The sequence below is a fragment of the Macaca nemestrina genome, chromosome 14 (assembly GCF_043159975.1).
Source record: "Macaca nemestrina isolate mMacNem1 chromosome 14, mMacNem.hap1, whole genome shotgun sequence".
Taxonomy (NCBI): domain Eukaryota; kingdom Metazoa; phylum Chordata; class Mammalia; order Primates; family Cercopithecidae; genus Macaca; species Macaca nemestrina.
Window position 1 is genome coordinate 40,303,760 of NC_092138.1, and position 8,186 is coordinate 40,311,945.

The 8,186-nt window shown below is 36.1% G+C and overlaps 1 protein-coding gene across 42 annotated transcripts in view; it reads right to left on the reverse strand.

The window, feature by feature from the left end:
- The window catches only part of LOC105489121 (protein tyrosine phosphatase receptor type D), a 2,338,800-nt gene extending 2,330,909 nt beyond the window's left edge, over window positions 1–7,891 (reverse strand). For 15 of the 42 annotated variants that reach the window (XM_071078775.1, XM_071078771.1, XM_071078770.1 and 12 more), the window contains exon 1: window positions 7,328–7,890. The gene's annotated coding sequence lies outside the window, so the exon portion shown is untranslated. Of the gene's footprint in view, window positions 1–7,327 lie in introns of all 42 variants that reach the window. The other 27 variants (XM_024795177.2, XM_071078793.1, XM_071078785.1 and 24 more) reach the window with 7 other exon arrangements.
- Between the last annotated feature and the right edge of the window lie 295 nt (window positions 7,892–8,186).

Sequence of the window (8,186 nt, forward strand, 5' to 3'; positions counted from 1 at the left end):
GAACTTAGGGTAAGCTATTAACTTCAGCAATATCTAAAAATCCCACTACATTTCTAAACATTTAAATTGCACTTTTGCCTTCCTCTTTGGTTATTTGATCCAAAGTACACATTATAAGGCCTCTTATAAAAATATCTCACGTTAAAAGGTACAGGAAGAATTTCCTCATTTCTCTCTGTCTATGCTCTTTCCTGAGAAAACCAAAGCACTTCTATTTTGCTTTGGTGATAGCTGAAAATAACATGAGTCTTGACTGTAACTGGTATTGTATTCTATGAATTTGGAAATATAAGGGACTGGTGCATAGATTTATTTGTGTTTTTATATTGTGTCAATATGAGGATAGTATAGTGTATTTTCATCATGCTTTACTGCCTTTCTAGAGCTTTGGAGAGTTGAACACACATAAGGAATTAGCACTGGAGTGATAAGATGATGAAGGGTGCCAAGAAATTCCAGTGGAAAACAGCATAGACTGCAACTGCCTAATAAGCAACACAGCTTCCACCCAGGTTCTAAAAGCAATGCCCTGTGACTCAGGATGACAGCAAAGGAGAAGGACAATAAGGTAAATGTAGTTATATACACGGAAATTTTTCTGTGACATAAAGGAAGAAATGCCTTAGGGAAGAGATTCCTTTTTCTCTATGGAATCAAAAATTTTATGATAACGTGGATACATTTCGTAAGACCATAAGATGGTCACAGCTGGGTAGTTTTAAATTGCTAGCACATGGCTGTTTTACTCAGCACTCCTTGACACACAGGAGACTCAATACATATTTGGGACTAGATTATATTATATGGTTTATGCTGCCATATTACGCATATTGCATAATCCTGACTAGTGATTCTGACTTGACAACATGTACAAGTTTGAAAATAGAATAGGGTGCAACTTCTACAAGTAGTTTGAAAATAGAAGAGGGTACAGCTTCTAAGAGTAGCACATAATGTGAATATGGTACCTGAATTATTGTCCTGTCCTTGATTTCTGTAGCAAAATCAAACAGGAATTACTATGGTTCATGAATAAACTGTCCTTCTCAATGGTTCTAGATGATTACATTGTTATCAACAGAAAAAAAAAAATGGAAAAGTGGCAAGATAAAAGTGTGAGCCAGACTTCCCTAGAAATCTGATGACCACTTAACCCCAAGGCAAAAAGACTTATCTTTCATCCTGATAACCATTTGGGTGAAGAATAAGAAATGGAAGAATTCTGTCTCTAGCGTGAGATTAATGAGTCACTCCTTCTACTATTCTCTACCCCCTCCATCCTTTTCCTCTGAGTAGAATTTCTAACTTTGATTATAAAGATTTTAGGTCAATTATTGGGAAAAAAATCCCAAGGATGCTAGCTTACATGAGTATTTTTCCTAAATTCTAAATAAAGATCTTTGGTAAGTGGACTACACTGGTTCAAATTTAGAAACAGGAAACATTCCATTGCTTTTTCTTTCTTCTTTTTTTTCCCTGGTTCTGTGCTCTAAATTAACCTTTCCTGGAACTTGAGATAAAATATGATGTTTGGGTTATTTCTTTGTGGTGTAAAGAAGCTATATCGAGGCCTTTGTCCTAAGTGACCAAGGACTATCTAACCAGATAAGGGAATAGAATCATTCCTATGATACATATGTCATGATACATGTGTGTAGTAGTAAAAAATGCATGTAAACACAATGCTTGCCTGGCTTCGTTCTCTGTTCATGTAGCTGCTGAAGGAGTCCCCTTTTTAACACAAACTACATTTGAGAACTATAATTTTGGACAGTTTGCAAAATCTATAATTCACAGAAGTTTCAATATGATGAATGTGTTGAGAGTTCAGTAGTTGATTACTTAAATATTTGCAAACTTAATTAATTATTTCAAAAGTTCATGAATTCGGTATTTAATCATAATAATTTAATTGTTCCCTTACAGAGTAAATCAGATAGTATTATACATGCAATGACTCATACAAGGCATCCCAATGGAAAAGACATACATTTAATTTAAGCCATCTCTGATCTCACATGAAATGTATATAATCAAATATGAAATTATTATCTTCCTGTTTAGCATCTAATGTAAGTAAATGTATTTGAGAATATAGAGTAAAATGTTTTTACTTTATGGTTATTTCAACTTTAAAATATTTACTTTTTATAATATAGTATTTAGAAAATACATGGACTCATTATAAAAGGCAAGGCTTTGGTAATATGGTATATCGTTGAACTTTCATTTAAGAACTAATTAGAGAGCAATTTGTTATGTTACATATTAGTCTAAGTTATTTCTTTTTGACTGTTTGATTATTATACACACACTTTTAAACTTTTGAGTACACCATTTTCAATTTCCTATTTTGAAGAGAGCAGATGTATTTAAACACACATACATACATAAATGCTCACATGCAAACACAAAATAAAATGCAAATAAAGTCTCTACAATTAATCAGCTATATTGGCTATATTTTACAATTTTAAAAAATAAGTATAACATGATCTCCCAGACTTCAATTATTTAAAGTGTACATTTCATAGAGACATATATCTACTTGCTGCAACTTAAATATTCATATCACATATAGAAAACAATTGGCCATATTGATTTTCGTAGAAGAAAAAAAAAGTTCTCAATATCATCAATTATATCACACAAATTATACTGAGAAATAAATTCTTGGTTTTCTTTAAGAAAAGCAAGCATTTAAAATTAACATTGTATGTATTCCTTCTCTGTATTCATTTTCCATGATTAGAAGATTTGTTATCACATTTTTTTAAAGTTAATGTATTGTATCCTACAAGATAAATGAAACTATTTCATTGATAATGTAGTTAGAGGTGTATAAACTATTGTCTATGTATTTACTTGGCAGTATAGCATGTTAGGTGGTACTGAACAAGGATGGAAAACCTCTCTGTGAAACTGGGATATCCAACCCACTTTGATATCTTTTTATCTTTGAAGTTCTCAATTTCCTCTTTAAAATGCAAGGATTCAAATCATTTTTTCTATGGTTCTTTCTAGCTCTTACAGTCTACATGTATGTAAGGAATAACATACACTTATTTAAACTGTGCATATTTATCCAAATGTGATCTTGCAAAATAGCATATATAGAGATTTCAGAGTGGGAAAAAGGAAGACTAAAGACACTAAACATCCTCTTTTACTTATTTTCTTCTCATATCCTTCTGATATTGGGTACAGTAAGTAATAAAATGCAAAAATAATTATCCATGTAATATGTTGTCAGTGGCAGCAGTATAGGGTCATTTAGAGAAACTTGAATCCACCTCCTTCCTTCCATAATCTCTATCCTGCTCCTTCAAAAACATTCCAAATAAACATTCAATCTCAATCTACATAACAAGAGTGTCCAGGCACTGCTGACCTGACTTCAGGACAATTTCCTTAGCCCCCTTTCAAACAAGATGGCTGCCCCTAACTCCTACAGGATTCTTAAACTGCCACAGTATAATCTGAGGATTTGCAAAATGCAACTTCAGTTATATTCAGTATATTAGTCACATAGCTTGAAAGACTTTCAAATTGATAAGTCAATTCCTTTACCTGACACAGGTACAGAGAGTCCAGATTACCTCCTTAGGATCACACTTCCAATTGTAGTGATGAAAGAAAAACTCAAAACCTTTGTTACCACAATCACATAAGTGTTCTTCTAATGGGTAATGTTCATTTTTTTGATTCTTCATTAATTCTTCTACATTCAGTGAATTATAAGAGTTTTGAAAAGCTTGTTAAAAGTACAGTTAAGGTCTACATTGTTTGATTGTATCAGGGGAGATTTATTTACTCTTTACTGATGCCAAATGCTTTTGAAAATTCTAAAAAAATAAAACAGTGAACCGACAGTAGTGGTAAAGAAACTGCTCTTTAATATATAAGAAGATAAGTTCAAGTGGCATTGAACTGGGTACAAAATTCTACTCATTTAATTCTCATTATAACTTTTAAATTAGCATTCTTGAATATTTATCCTATTGTTTGCATTGCTAAGTTTATTAAATTCAGGATGGGTGTAAGCCCAAAAATATATTACTGAAATTAAAGTATTTCCTCCAAACAACAGAGAGGTCTTGAAATAATGTTATTTGCTGTGTTAAATGTGAGACATAAATAGATAGTAGCTAGATCAATACAGAAATATTGATAAATATATTTAACTATGTAATTTTAAAAATCAAATTTTTTTCAGAAATTTCTAAAAAGACATTAAGTAGGTAAGTTTCAAACATGTAACATGCATTTCAGGTCACCTATTCTCAAATTATCATATAAAACCTGTTCATTCGCCACCCTCTACCATAATCCAGTTTTAGAAATGTAAAGTTACATTAGTGATACTTCTCTAACTGCAGAACAGTTCACACCAGTGATAACCACAATAATTGCCATGTGCACTATTAGTCATTCCTAAAATTTTAACATAGTATTCTGCTAATTCTTGGATATAACTAGCAATATTTTAGCTTTTCACTTACTCTCAGCATTTTTAAAGAAAAATATGCATTTGCAGAACTCTGCATCTGCATACATTTGGATTCCTGCATCCTACTAGTAATACACAGGAAAGATATAATGGCATTCCATAAAGAATACAACAAAAAAGTTATGAATAGCTCAACCTTCCAATATCACATCTAATTAGCATTGTTTTCTTTCTAAATTAAGTGTATTTAGTAAATAGTAATCATGCATTGAGTTCCATAAAACATAAGACCATGTGGTCAAAAAAATCATCTTTATGTTGCTATAGTTACAAGAATAGACTTGTAAATTTTATGTTAATATTAAAAGAAAAGAAAAATATGTTTGCCTTCACCAACTGCAACTGTAAGCAAATGCAGGTATACAGCACTTTATTAGAAAGAACTCCTTTAGTAAGCACATGTTAAAGGAATTAATCATTCAGTCCCTGCAGACTGCTTATGTATTTCATCGGGCCATTATCTGATCTGAATAACAAGAACAATTGCATAATAAAACACTTCACTGCTGACACTAGCAACTTTCTTCTCAACTTTAAAGTTGCAACTACCTCTGTACAGGACAGAAAGCTGGTGGCCAAAAAGGTGACAATTTAATCACCCATCCTGCTTTGACATTTATATCTATTATTATATAGAGACAGGGATCAAATGCATGTGCAAGCTTTACTAGAAACAGCTTTCATTCAGGCTATTTTCCTTAGCACTGTGACATAATTACAACAGAGGCAGAATGTATGTCATGTTAGTTTTAATGTTACTTACAAATATTTGCTTTCAGAAATTCAAAAAGAATGAACAAATTTGTCATGTCTTCTCTACTGTGTAAAATATGTCCTATACTAATATATGTAATAACATGTTTAAACCACTGTTAAATTTGCCCTACTTAGGTACAATCTTCCCCTTCATTTTTTAATAATTAATATTTTTTTTCAAATATCAGATACCCTCTCAGTCACATGAGGTCAGAAATGAGTAGAGGTCATGTGCTATAATCCAAATCTGATCAGCCAAGGGCTTCATTTTAAATCATTTAAATTCATTTTTAAACCAATAATAGAAATGGCAGCGAAGAGCAGTAATATCTCTAAGAAAACTCATTTGGATGAGAAATTAAATAATAATCAAGAAACAATGACACATCTTTCTCAAATGATTCCATATATAACTTCATGTCAACCAATTCATTAACTGTCCTATTGTCCTGTCTCATTACCCTGAAAACTTATGGCCCAAGATATTTAGAGCTTTCAACATTGAGTAATCATAACAACTCTAAAAGATCTCTTTTTGTAATAATTGTACCTTAGTTTACTCTTATAATTTTTAAAACCAATCTCCCATGAATACAGATGCTTTTATATACTTAAGTACATAAGGAGGTAAAACTATATTCACTCTACCATTATCAGCAATTAAACACAAGAAAGCCCTTAGGTATCAATAATAAGCTGTTTTATTGAAAGAAATTCTCTGAGATAAGTACTTTTACTTTTCAACCTGGTTTTTAACTTATAAGGGGTTTTTATTAGAAAAGTACATCTTATACTGAGACAGAAATTGACAGTTAAAGATAAAAGGGATAAACTTTTTCTAATCACTACTAGATTCTAGTCAATATAAGTGCTACCATGTCAAAAAAAACTTAGGATTTGTTAAAAATCAGGTCTGTTTTGTCTAAGTTGCAACTCCTACTGTATCTACTGTATATGTAACAATGCAAGAAGAATTAGATTCAGAATCCATTTGGCAGTGATAAAGAAAAAAATGCTGAAATGTTATTGATTCTCTACCTCTTGTGCAAAACAAACTGAGTCAACTATATTTTTCCTGACATAACACAAAGGTTTTATTTAGATATTACAAAATATTGGCAAATGTTAGACTATATATCTTTATATATATATAATGAACTTATTAACCCTTTTGTAGAAAGAAGAGTGTCCTACTTGCTTTTACAGAAATGCTGCAGCTACTGACATGGTGGTGTTAGCCCCAAGAGGAATACTGCCTGCAAAAGTTTTTGAGGCAGAAATATTCAGCCTTAGGAGACACCTTAAACCTCTCACTGGCTGCTGAGTCCTGTCAGAGTTTATAACCTGCTGTGTCAAAGTCACAGTCTCAGCCCTGCCCTCTCCAAAGCATTTTTCACATTCTCTCTCCAAATTAAGTTCATTCAAATTCTCCAACTATTCTAGCTCCAGGATTTTCTTCCACGTATTATCTCCTTATAGGCATGAAGAAATCTCAACAGAATTTTCATCTGGTCTTTCAAACCATCCTTATTAACTTTCCCTTTACCGCTCCCCCCGCCCTTTTTTTTCCTAGCGCTTTTAAGAACTAAAGATAAAACAACCAACCAACTGAAGTCAGAGTAGGGTGGGAGTTAGCATGGATTAGGGTTGAGGTTGAAGGTGGCAGGAGAAGTGAGCCAGTAGGGTTAGATTTCTCAAGCTTTTTCTAGATAACCATCCTTAAATCTTAGAACCAACCAAGGTTTCACAAAGCAGGCTTCCAATAGCTCTTGAACAATAAACGTTTAAAAATCAGATTTCCAGTGAGGCTGCCCATACTGAACCCATACCGAAGTCTTCTAGGGGCTCTTCCAAAAAAAAAAAAAGAAAGAAAGAAAGAAAAAAAAATACTTAGCGAACCACTTCTCAAATAGGAGCTACTGAAGTTATATAAGTCAAGTTTTCCCCCAGGTAAAATAAATAAACTGTCCACAGCATTGGATATTGGACATTGGACATTGAAAAGCATTCAGCATATGTCTCACTTTAGAGGCAAGAAAGACAGAAGCACAGTTTACTTACTAAAGCAGCCGCTCCAGTCCTCCTTGGAAACCCTGAGGAGTCTTCTCTTTTCTTTCCTACCAGTCAAATAAAGAATTGTCTTTCTATTCCACACAGGCCCAGAATAAACTGCAAAAAGGGACGGCACATGCACAGCAGCCCGTCAGGGTTAGGCTTCGGTGGGGTGCTTCGGTTCTGATTGTTTCAAAAGTGGGATCTTCTTTTCCGGAGGGAGGGGGCAAAGGAAGAAGAAAGGGCGCTTCGAAAGCCGGCTTGGGTCCTGCAAATTATTCTGAAGGCAAAGTACCTGCACTCTCCCCGCCGAGGCTGGCTGTCAGCGCCACGCGCGAGGGGAGGAGGCTCGAGAGGAGGAGGAGGAGAAAGAGGAGCTGGAGGGCTCCGGCTGGGAGGGGAGCGCACGGTGGGGGAGGCCGGTGAGCGGTTCCCGGCTCCGGGGAGAAGCAGCCGAGACGGCGAGGAGGAGGCGAGGCTCTGTCAGGGCGAGGCGCTGCCCCACGCGCTCCGGCCGCCGGGTGCGGGCGCGACTGGGCGGGGAGCCGAGGCGGCCGCTCCCGCACTCGCTCGCTCGCTGGCGCTCCCTCCTTGTCTCGCTAGCACACACAGGCACACACCCCACGTCTCCAGCAGCTGCCGCTCGGCCGCACGCACTCACCTGCATTTCCTTAACGAGCCACTTGATGGCTGCCAGCGGCGTGGGCCTCGCTCCGGCGGGCGGGAGCCGGGGCGGGGAGGACGCGGCGCGGGATGCTCCGAGCGCCCGCCGGGGAGAGAAGCGGCGGCGGCGGCAGCGCTGCGGGCGCGCCAGCTGGGGCGGGAGGAAGGGAGACCCGGCACCCACCGGCCCGGAGCTGCCCGACGC